The 12391-nt window shown below is 48.5% G+C and overlaps 1 long non-coding RNA gene across 1 annotated transcript; it reads left to right on the forward strand.

Annotated features, from left to right (window-relative positions):
- Nucleotides 1–1157: 1157 nt before the first annotated feature.
- LOC120236747 lies at nt 1158–10864 on the forward strand. Its single transcript, XR_005529759.1, has 3 exons — nt 1158–1275; nt 9266–9409; nt 10684–10864. It is a non-coding gene; the product is annotated as an uncharacterized LOC120236747 (long non-coding RNA).
- The last annotated feature ends 1527 nt before the right edge of the window (nt 10865–12391 follow it).

A 12391-nucleotide genomic window follows, 5' to 3' on the forward strand; every position in this document is an offset into this window, starting at 1 on the left:
CTCTAGTACATTAGAAGGACTTCTCTGAGCTTCTTCACTCCCCCTTTCCAGCCAGACTTCTCTTTATTGGGGATAGAATACCTTCCCTCTAGAAAAGTCCTCAGGCCTCCTTCCCCTTTGTCAGTCTTTGTTGATTGGCCCTAATGGTCCATTAAGGCTCCACCTCCTTCACTGACCACTTGGCATTTGCCTGATGTCACATCTTCAGAGTCCGAAAGGCAGGCAAGGGAGGTGAAGGAGAGGACAACGTGGGAGGAGGAAGGAGGCAAGACAGCCAATCAGCGTCACACGGCAACTGTTACAAAGAGACTGAATTAGACCCTGGTCCTTTTTTTTTTTTTTTTTAATGTTTTTTATTTATTTTTGAGAGTCAGAGAGAGACACCGTGAGCAGGGGAGGGTCAGAGGAGAGGCGGAAGGGATGTCCAAATCTGTGCTTCTCTTTACCCTGGTCACACGGTTCAGTCACCAATTCTAGTCCCCTTCAAGTTCAGTGGGGCCCTGCTCAGGCTCAGCACCCCAAATATCCTCCCCGAGCCTTTACACCGCCCCTCCCCCAGTATCTGTGTGAAGGATTCGAGTAAGTGCTCAGAGGCCGCGGAAGGTGGTGGGGCCACTATATGAAAGGATACTGAATCCCCGAATGACCACGTGGAGCAGAAGAGTCTTGGCTTTCAAATGATGAGAGAGAAAGGAAGCTGCCTTGCACGAACGCCCTTCTGGTTATTACCTATGATTGCATAACAAGCCATTTCAGAACGTAGGGACTTAGTACCGCAGCCATCGCTAACTGCACGCATTCTGGACATGGGCTGCACTTAGCTGGGTTGCCGCTCTGCCGCTCTTGCTGCTGGTGACTCGTGCATTCGGCACATGCAGCGGGTGGGTTGGCTGGGGGCTGGGTTCAGGCCCTGGGATGCAGGCCTTCTCTCTTTTTCCGTGTTGTGGTAGGACCTCTCCCCTGCACGTGGCCTCCCCTGCGGTCCTTCGTCGGTTCTCAGGTTGGTTCTGGGTGTTCTCAACAGCACATCCGGCTTCTCCTACGGAGATCGCAGCTCCCGAGAGTCTGAACGTGGAACCCGCCAAACTTCTAGAGCTCAGGCTTGGAATGGACCCAGCATCACTTCTAGCTCATTCTATAGATTAGCGCAAGTCCCAAGGCGACACAAGAGTGTGAGTACTGAGGCGTCTCTTCTTGGGGGGCCCCGACAGGGCAGATCCCACAGCTACTGGTTGGTTACACCGGCTGCCTACGCTCACAAGTCAATGTCAACAGGTCAGTGTGTCCCAAAGCTCTCCGTCTCTTACCGTCTTCACATTTTCGCATGTTCTGTATGCCATCTTTAAGAGTATTGACTTAATGTTTCCTTAAACCGGTTAACTTAAAATACAGATTCATGGGGCACCTGGGTGGCTCAGTCGGTTAAGTATCAGACTTCAGCTCAGGTCATGATCTCATAGTTCATGAGTTCGAGCCCTGGGTCAGGCTCTGTGCTAACCGCTCAGAGCCTGGAGCCTGCTTGGATTCTGTGTCTTCTTCTCTCTCTGTCCCTCCCCCACTCACCCCCGTCTCTCTCAAAAGTAAATAAACATTAAAAAATTTTTGTAAAAAATGAAAGTAGTCCCCACACACAACATGGGGCTCAAATGCAGAGCCCCCAAATCAGGAGTGGCACGCTCTAGCAACTGATTTGTAACCTCCAACTTGGGGACCTTGGAAGTCCGGCTGGGAATGTTGCCAAGAAAGGTCGCCTCTCGAAGGACCTCATTCTTGGGGTCCTATGGTCATGCTCTGTGAAGCAACTGATACCCCAAATAAGAGAGCCTCATTCTGTAATGGGTGCTGCTTTTCAGCTATGCCTCCCCTCCCCCACCCGGCCTTGGGACCAGACCCAGACTGAGAATCTGCATGCGTGAGACCCCCACAGGCGCTTCTGACCGGGTGGGCCCAGGCCAAGTTTGGAGCAGTCTGATTTTAATTTACGACTTGTCAATGGAGGCTCAGAGTGTTCACCAAGTTCCCCAGCAAGTCTTACTCCCACCTACTGTGCGGTGGGCTGTGGACCGGGGACTGGAATACGGAGATGAAGGAAGGAAAGGGGCGAGCTCTCAGTGTGTAGTGAAGCCCGGACAGCAGGAGCCCCCACCCATCCCGCCTCCCCCAAGGATGGGACTGGGTGGCTCTGTGGGCTGCCGGTGCCCTCTAGTGGTCATCTTTAGGAACTACAGGCACATCCCTCGGGGAACCCTTGATTCTTGGTTGGTTCATTAGTGGCCATTAGGGCCACTTGTAACTGGCAGGAAGTAGAGTTTGATCAGCGGTGCCTCTTCATGCAGTTAATTGGGTGATGTGGAAAGCTCAGGAACCCCGGAGTCAAAGAGCCCTGTGTTCAAACCTTCTTCCTTCATGGTCTGTCCCCATACATTTAACTTTGCTGAGTCCCAGTTTTCAGAGCTGCAAAATGGGAATAAGAGAAGGCGAATCTCCCGCTCATGGGAGATCTTGAACTCATTCTGTACCCTCCCTCCTTGATGCTGTGTTTGTGGTCCCCCGGCTCCTCCACCACCTTCTAGGATCCATCTTTGTCTTTGGAGACAATGGTCCACCCCAGATGTGGCTGAGAAGGCTGAGTGTCCTCCGTGAAGGCAAAGACCAGTATTCCCTCAAACAGAGACTGGCCCCTGTGTGGCCCTAGCCCGGCCTACAGGAGGCCCCTGACCTTGTCCTGGTGGTGGAGGGGGTGCTCCAGTCCCTGCTGCTCACCCCCCTCCCTTACCATCCTTACACTCCCCCTCCTTCCTCCGCTCGTGCAGTGTCTTCTGCAGTGTGGGGAGCTGGGAAATTGGGTTTCCAAACGTGCATCACCCCAATTGTTCTGCTTTGTGCTTATCACAGGTTTTTGAACTTGAAAGACATAGATGTGAGGGTCGCCTGGGTGGCTCAGTCAGGTAAGCATCTGACTTTGGCTCAGGTCATGATCTCACGGTTCATGGGTTCGAGCCCTGCGTCAGGCTCTGTGCTGACAGCTCAGAGCCCAGAGCCTGTTTCGGATTCTGTGTGTCCCTCTTTCTCTGCCCCTCCCCTGCTCATGCTCTGTCTCTCTCTTTCTCTCAAAAATAAATAAACACTAAAATAAATTTTTTAAAGGCATAAGTGTGGGATTTGGGGTTCTGATCCCACAGTGACTGCACCGTGGGTGCGCCAGGTGGAGCTGGAGGGCTGAGTGGGGAGCGCAGCCCTCCAGGTAGGAGTGAGACCACGCAGGGGTGCAGAGCTAAGGGAACCGCATCAGCTGCTAGGTGCAAGGTCTCCTTGCAGAGGCACACGAAGGGCCAGTGAGCGTTTGCAAGGAAAGCTATCCCATCTTCCTTAAAAATAGCTCGTTTGACACACGTTTTGTTTTTTACTTCAGATGGAAGTTTCTTTTGTTGTTTTCTCTTCGAAAAGCATGCAGAGAAACATGGCAGACCGCGGAGGCCGTTAGCAAACGGTCACGGTTGCCTGCGGACAGCTGTCCTGGGCTGGCACCTGCCGGGGGTAGAGGATCCTGCGGGACTGCGTGGCCCTGCACCGGGGAGCACCGGGGAGCCACAAACACACCTACAAGGAAAGGCGTAAACCACCGGCGCTGGGACGGGCTGAGCCCCGGGGGCACCCAGGGCAGGAGCCACGCAGCTCTGCGCCCATAGTGTCCCCGTCAGCCTGGAGCCCAACAGTTGAGTGCGGCCACTGGAGACCGGGTGGTTGTCACATTCATTTAGGGTCTGGTCAGCCTTTGCCACCTGGCAGGATGCTGGCTGTGGGTTAGGCAAGGTCCGAGCGCAGGAAGGCCCCAGCAGCGGTGCTTTCCCGCCACTCTTGTCTTCTTGTCTGGAGAAGGGGTCAAGGGCATTGGAAGCTCATGGGGAGCCAGAGTGGAGCTCCCGCAGCCAATGCCAGTCTGCCCAGGGCAGGATGGGGAGGTGCGGGGGTCTGCTCGGTGGGGGTTCACAGCGGAGCAGTCTGAGCACCCCTGGGCTCTTTCTACCACAGGACCTTAGCACTTGCCACTCCTCTGTCTGGGATTTCCTGTCCTGGGTTTCCTGTGGCTGGCTCCTTTGCATCCTCTGGATCTTAGCCCAGCTGTCACCTCCCCAGAGACAATCTGGTCATGGCCAATTCTGCTGCCCCCTCTACTCCATTTCCTATCTGTTTTTCCCTTATAGCTCACAGCTCTATTCGAAGGCTGTGTGTTTGTTTCTGTCACTCGGTGCTTGGAACTGTATCAGTTCTTAGACACAGTGCTTGACCCTCTTAGTTTCCTATGTCCTCAGTCCGCAGGACGGCTTCTGACAGATACAAGCCCACGATACAAATGTGCTGAACGAATGAATATCTTCACCCTTAAGATCTCAGGTTACCCCAGATTTCTCTTCCTTCCATAATCTTCTCTTTGGGTTCCTTAAAAAAGAAAAATAGAGCCGTATTACAGCAAAAAAGAAAGATCTGAAGAAATAACTGCCTCACTGTAAACATTCTCCACGGATTATTCACCTCCTCGTCCAGACCCTGGCATGGTAAATGCTATTATTTTTCAAATGCCTTCTTTTTGTTTTCCTAACTATAAAACCTAAGCAAGTTCTCACATAGAAATCATGCAAAGTGCCTGATAGAACAAAGAAGGAAACAGAAATTGCCTTCAATCCCAAAGACAAAGAGAAAAGCACTCTTAGGCTTGGTATCCAATGTGCATGTACATTTTTAAAAATACGTCTCCGATTGCCTGTTGTATTTCCTGACTTTTTCACTTAACATTACATCAGTGAACGTTTGCCCCTCTCATTACAAAGTTGTTTTAGGAAATGTTTTTAATTGTTGTTCAACAGTGCATCCTACCACTTTATGGTTCTACTCTTACATCAGGTTCCTGATGTACTTTGAGGAGCATCCTGTGTGTCTGAGATTTTGTCCCTGCCTGAGATTATTTCTGTTATGGATTAAATATCTGTGTCTCCCTCAACATTCCTATGTTGGAATCCAGACTGAGGGGAATTTGGGGAAGTGATCACCATTAGATGAGGTCATGAGGGTGGGGTCCTCCTGAACGGGACAGAGTGCCCTGATGAAAGTCACAGAAGCGGGGCGCCTGGGTGGCTCCGTCGGTTAAGCGTCCGACTTTGGCTCAGGTCATGATCTTACGGTTTGTGGGTTCAAGCCCCGCATCGGGCTCTGTGCTGACAGCTAGCTCAGAGCCTGGAGCCTGCTTCAGATTCTGTGTCTCCCTCTCTCTCTCACCCTCCCCTACTTACACTGTCTCTCTCAGAAGTAAATAAAACATTTAAAAAAAAAAAGTCACAGAAGAGCCTGCTTCTCCTCTCTGTTCTCCACTGTGTGAGGATACAATGAAAAGACAGCGACCCAAGAAGATCCTCCCCAGTCACCAGATCTGCTGGTACCTTGATCTTCGACTTCCCAGCCTCCAGAAATGCAAGACATAAATGTTTGCTGTGTACGCACCCCCGTCTATGGTAATTTATTCTAGCAGCCCAAACAGACTAAGACATTCCCTGTGGCTATCCTTGCAGACGCCACACTGGTGTAAAGGATAAGAACATTTTTCAGGCTCTAAATCCACACTGTTCTCCAAAAAAGTTGTGCCAAATTAAATGTCCGTCAGCACATCTGTGATCTAGCCAATTAGTTCTTTGCATGCAAACTTTTTGAAGCTCTCTATGTGCATTTCAGGAAGGCCACAAACCTCACATAAGAAACGCTGTGTTATGTAAACAGCAGGAATGGATAAGCTTAAAATAAAACCAAATAACACAGCTGGTTCAAATATAAGAAAAACGTCTCCATGGGCCAGAATCAGAAGAGAAATTCCTGGTGAATTTATAAGGCCATGTGTAAGAAGGAATGGCTGAGAGTTCAAGTTCTATAACATGAAGGGACTGAAGAGGTCTCCTAAGGCAGGTGCAAGGTCAGGTTCATTGCTCAAGGCCAGAGGTCTGGAGACATCCTGGTGCCCTTGAAAGGGGGTTGGGATACTCTACAGCCTGGTGTGCCCTACTTCTGTGCTCTCAATCTGGGATTCAAATCTCCTTTAAGGTTCTTTTTACCTCCTTCTGGCCCATCTCTCGTTACTCCAATCTCCAATTAGAATCAATGCTTCTAAATAATAAACTTCCCCTTTCAAATTCCTGGGCGTTTCCTGTCTCGAGTGGACCCTGAATAATTCACAAGGCTTTGACTTGGCCAGGAGAAAGACAGAAATATGAATTCACCGTTGGCGCTTTTAGAAAAGTTAATTGTGTAATTGAAAAAGTGCAGTTTTCAATGCACAACCGCACAAATGAGCAACCGCTGAAAGAATGGAAGTACAACATATAGCCTCTCAATTAGCAGAAGGGGGAAAAAAAAGAATATAGAAAACTTTATTGAGACAACAGGAGACATAAAAATATTAACGTGATCATGATTGAAAAAGCTGTTAAGGAACTGAAGAATCATGCTTCTTGAATGTATTTCACTGTATAATTTCAAATATGCAAAACAATATTATATGTTGTTTATTGATGCCCAAATTAGTAAATGCATAAATTCTTGGCAGTCACTGACTCTGGAGAGGGGATAAAATGTACAGGATTAGGCTGTGGTCCCCTGGGGTTGTACTCAAATCTATGCTTTACTTGTTAAAAAAAAATTGAAGCAAATACAACATAATGTTATGATCTAATAACGCTGGGTGATGGATATGAACTATTCTCTATTGTTGCTACGTATGAAATACTTACTACACAATTCAAACATACAATAAGACACCTCTATGGGTTAAAGCTGCTTGTAAGTCAAGGGGGAAGGCTATTCAAGGCACAAATGGGAAACTTGACTGATATTTCTTGATTTGAATTGGAGCGACCTTGCAACTGAATTATGCTGAGGCTTGCATTCTCCTTTGATGGGAAAATAATTCCCGTTAGAGTTTTCTTTAGAGTTTTGGGGAGGTTAAGGATGGAAAGGAGAGAGCTCAATAATTCCCACCTCTAGGTTTCTGGTACAGCCTCCTTTGTATGGATTTTGGATGCTTTTGCCTCTTTCTAAACCTCGACCCAGTCTCAACTCATGCCATTCGTCTCTACGCTGTGCCTACTCTGCAGCAATGGCAAGCGTCTTCTTGGTCCTGACATGCCATGCTGCTCTGTGCCTCTGGGCCTTTGCACATGCTGTCCCGTCCACTGGCAATGTCATTTCCCTTTCCCTTCCTGGCAGGCTTATTTGACAGATAAAGCATCCTCCTCTCTGAAACCTTCACCAGCCCCCCCCCACCGAGTGGAGTTAGTTACCCCTCACTCCACATTCTCAAAAGACTTTGCTAAGCCCCGCCCCTTCCGTCCATAAGACACATGTACATACAATGCATGCTTGAGGTCCCTCCTACATCAGCGCTCTTCCAAGGCAGAAGCCGCATTGTTAAGGCACAAAGTTATGCATTATCCCTACTGCTCATTGAGCAGCAGGCACAGATTACACGTAACCATGTGAGCAGTCACCTTCTGTCCCGTAAGTGAAGGAGTCCCGTCTCTGGCAGTTTTAGCAACTCGCTAAGGTCATACAGATGGAAAATGGTAAAGCCCAGATGAAAGATCTGCGTTTGCCTGACTCTAAACTCATTCTGTTTTATGCTACCTCTGGGCCTTACTCATCTCTGGGTTTCCAGAATTTGGGACACAGCCAAGTGCATAGTAGGCCCTAATAAATATTTGATGAATGAATGAAAGAATAACTGAATGCATGAGTGAGTGAGCAAGCCCAGAAGCCGAGAAACCGCTGGAGGGAGAAGGTATTTTATGCAGACTGCGTACCAGAAGGAACACGTTTATAACTTGTGTGTGGAGCGCAGATAATATAAATTTGCGGATTATTCCTACTCTGCATTTTAATAAGTTTACCAAAAAGGGCGCCTGGGCTAGAAAACAGTGCATTTCCTTACTGATGAAAATAATTTAAAATCTAATACAAATGACCTCAAAGAAGCAAACCGAGCAAGTGCAAGAAACAGCGGAAGATGAAACGTAGAAACGGAGGTAAGACAAATAGGATCTGAAATATTTGGGTCTTATAAATGAGAAGCCGAAGAACAAAGGCTGCTCGCTTTAGCTTCGCTTGGCAGGGAAATTAAAAAGGCAAAGAACAGAGCAATGATGCTTGGATTCTTAACAAAGTATATGTGGTGTTTCAAGGGGTTCTTTCATCTGGAGACCTCAAAGCATTTGGCAAATTCTTCTACCTCTTGCTGAGAAAGGAAAGAGCTCCAGGTGAGCCCTGAGGAACAACAGGGAATCTGTGGAGGGGCTGAGGCTGACATTTAGTTGGGCAAGAACGTGTGTGCTGTCTCTAAAATGATGCATGAGCCACTGTTCTGCTGATGGGCTCATTTATTCTGCATCATAGGGCACAAAGGACCCGCCCTGACCTTGGGGGCTGGGGCGCCACCTGACAGAGCCACCCACACTGGCTCTGGCACTTTCTACTTTGCAAACTCCAGACATGGCAGTGGCTTCCCTGCTTTGAGTCATTTCCTCATCTAGGTGCCCATTATATGTGATGTTATTAGTTCTCGTTTTATCAATGAACAAAACAAGTCTTCGAGAAGGGAACTGCCCAAGGTCACAGAGGTTAAGAAGTAATGGTACTGGAGGCTAAACTCTGGCCTCTCTGACGCAGTCCCATATGGTCCCCCACTCCTCTATTCCGTGTCCCTGCCTCCATCTTCTGCCAGCACAAAGATGGCACAGAGGGGATGTTGTGGAATGTTATAAAGATGGAAGGAGATGGCCACGTCGGGGCCCCGCTGGGTCACAATTTGCAGCTCACTAGCCTGGCGAAGAAAACAAAGCCAACCTATTTTCATAGATATTTTTAAAAATGCTAAACATGCCTATTTAATCAACAGTTTGGGCTCTATGGTGACATGCTCAGCATTTACACTTAGAATTACCACTTGGTACTAATAGGCACTCTGTACACAAGTCCTTAGAGTCGACACCCAAATTATTGTCCCACACTGGTCATTGGTAACTTACAAGATGATCAATTTTTAAACTCTGCTGGTTTTTCTAAAGCAACACATGTACATTTTAATAAGCGCCTCCCAGGAAGATGTGATAACTGTAAGAATTAAGAACCCTAGGTGCCAACTAGTTGGGGGAGATTTGAGCTGCAGGAGGGGCTCTTTCAAAGCAGGGCGGCCTTGCTCCTCGCTCTGTGAACATCTCTTCCCATGCAGAACACAATGCTGACCACTAGGTGGCGGGGTTGTAAAGCCAAAGACCCAAGGCAGACAGACTCCAGAGCCAGAATCTCCAGTCCGAACCAAGAGATCACAGCAAAGCTCACTTTATGACAACTTTGAAGGAAACTTCCTTCACTTGTAAATAAATTCTTCTTTTGTAACAAAGAGCTCAGTGTTCAATTCAAACCTCATATTTCCTTCACCTGAGTAAATTCCTGTTGGTCTCCATCCATCTATCCACTAATTCATCCATCCACCCAACCCTCCATTCATCCATCCATCCACCCATCTATGCATCCATGCATCCACCCACCCACCCATCCATCCGTCCATTCACCCATCCATTCATCCAACCACCCACCCACCCATTCACCCACCCATCCATCCACCCACCCACCCATCCACTCACCCATCCACCCACCTATCCACCCATCCACTCACCCATCCATCCACCCACCCACCCATCCATTCATCCACTCATCCATCCACCCACCCACCCATCCATTCATCCACTCACTCACTCATCCATCCATCCATCCTTCTACCCACCCATCCATCATATCCTTCCATACACTCACTAAATATGTGTGAACACCTTGTGTGTACCAGATACTGTGCTCAGCACTGGGGATAAAGCAGTGAATAGACAAACCTAGAATTCACTCTCAATGAGTTTATATCCAAATGGGGAAAGAGAATCATTAAACCAAAATCAGACAAATAAATAGACAATCATAACTGGGTATGGTTATGAGTCAGAGCCTCACATCACCCCCAGGGCCTGACTCCTGATGAATGCATTAACTAAGTCAAAAGATCTTGAAGATCTTTGAAAGAAGTATGGTGAGGTCAAAGCAGCCCTGCAGCTGGTAAAGAGCAGGGGGAGAGGATAGAGACTTGGCAGGAACCGAGTCACGGAGAGTCATGGAGAGGCTTATTATTATCATTAGGGTTTCCTTTGTGTGCAGTGGGAAATCTTGGGGTGATGTCCATCCTCTGAACCTGCCCCGCAGCCTCACCTCCCCTGTGACCCTCACACTGTAGCCGTCAGGTGTTTCCACGACAGGGCCTTTGCCCACGCTGTTTTCCTCCCTTGGATCCCTTTACTGCTTGGCCTGGGCATGCACTTGAACTCACTTTCCAAGTCATCACTCAGATTCTGTCCTATGCACTCCTCAACCTGGCAGTGGGAGGAAGGTCAGGCTCGCAAAAGCTCCACACTGGCAGCGGACTGGGGCTCCAGTAAGGAGTCCCCCCGTGAGACAGCAGGGGATTGAGAGGGGGTGGGGCAGACAGGGGCAGCGCTGGGTGTGAAGGATGAAGTCTGAGTCGGGCAGAGGTCAGGAAAGGGATCGCTGAGCACCTATTTGGAATGCGCCCTAGCAACTCTCGTTTTTTTTCTGTACCAGCAGGACAGGAGCTGCTTATCTGATGCATAAGCTGAAGAAAAATACGCAAACAAGACTGAATGTAACACAGGAAATTAAAAACATCAAACAAGACTCCTCAAATGCGGATCGCGTTCTCTTGATCACTTCAAGGGGCTTTGCTGAAGTGTCATTTTTTTGTTGTTGTTGTTGTTGTTTTGTTTTTGACAAGCCTTTGCACAGACAATGGAAGGTAGGTTTCCTCTGGTTTCTGAGCAGGTTCCATCACAGAGGTACCTCTGATGCCCTGGGGGCGCCCACTGGCAGCCCCTCCTTTCCCCCCAGCTTTGCTTTTCTTGCTCACAGGCTGAGGACAAGGTTAACCTACAGGACAGCCACCAGTAGAGGCTGTTATGAGGCCAAAATGGGTTTGGGGATGTGACAGGGCTCTAGGCGTCACTTTCCAAGTTCAAACATCAAAATTACACTTTTTCAAAACGATCCCAGTTTGTTCCACCCTCCTTCTGTTTTTGCCTTACCCTCCAGTGATGCAGAGAGTTTAGATTTAGGTGAGAAGCAAGGCTAAGGCTACGGTCAGGTTAGCGAATGTACTGGCTTGATTAGGAAGTTGACGAGTGCAGAATTGGGGTGGATGGAGGGACCGAGGGCTGGGAAGAAAGCTGAGTAGATGTGTTGATCCTCTGCTTCCTTCCAGAAAGTTCTAGGCAGCTAGGCAGGAGGGATTATAAAGGGAGCTGTGGAAGTAGGAAAAGCCATATGGATCTCCCTGAGCTCTGTGATGCTCTGTGGTGCTTCTCGATCATCAGAGAGAGGGGACAAGCCCAAACAGAGCCAGGGCATAGTAGTGAGATCAGGCGTCCCCCTCAGGCAGACTCAGGTTTAGTTTCCAGAGTTGTCTACCTAACGTTGGAGTCTTTGGTAAGAAAATTCCATCTCTATAGAACTCTACACGTGATGACACCTATCTTGCAGTGTCAGGTATAAACTGCATGAAATCACTCCTGTACAGTGTTTCACGCAGTGGGTATTATGATGATGACCACAGAACCCATCCCAGGTCTGGGCATCTGGCTTGTCCAACCCAGACCATGACCATGCCTGGCATGTCTAATGAATTATGGGTTGAACCAGAGCAGCCCTGAACCCCTCAGTCCAACTGCATCATTTTACAGATGGGAAGATTAAGGCTCAACATGGGGAGGGACTCACCCAAAGTAGTGGCCTTCCTTTGACACAGGATTTTCCCCATGGCGATCCCTCATGAAAGCTGAAAGAGCTACTTCAAGTGAGACCAATCAGCAGAGCCGATTTATGTTACCTGCTTGCACGGATCATCCTAGCAGTGACCACCATTTACTGAGTGCTCATTGCATGCTAGGCAGTGCATTAGACACTCTCCAGGAAGTACTGCATCCTGTTTTCCCATGGCCTCTGAGGTGGATGCTCTTATACTGATTTCCCAAATGAGGGAGCTGAGGTTCAGAGAGGTTACATTTTCTCGCCAGAGATCGCACATCCAGGAAGTGATGAGTCTGGAGCGAAATCACAGCCAGGTGTTGTGCTTCATGTTCTCTGCATTTACTACTAATCACTATGACCCGTGATTCCCTCCATTAGCAAATGAGGGAGTGAAGGCACAAAACAGCACAATCACCTGGCCAAAGTCACCAAAGTGGTAAGAAGAGGTGCGGGGATTTGAACCATTGTCTGAACTAGTGACCTGCACTCTTGT

The sequence above is a fragment of the Hyaena hyaena genome, unplaced genomic scaffold (assembly GCF_003009895.1).
Source record: "Hyaena hyaena isolate Hyena2069 unplaced genomic scaffold, ASM300989v1 scaffold_160, whole genome shotgun sequence".
Taxonomy (NCBI): domain Eukaryota; kingdom Metazoa; phylum Chordata; class Mammalia; order Carnivora; family Hyaenidae; genus Hyaena; species Hyaena hyaena.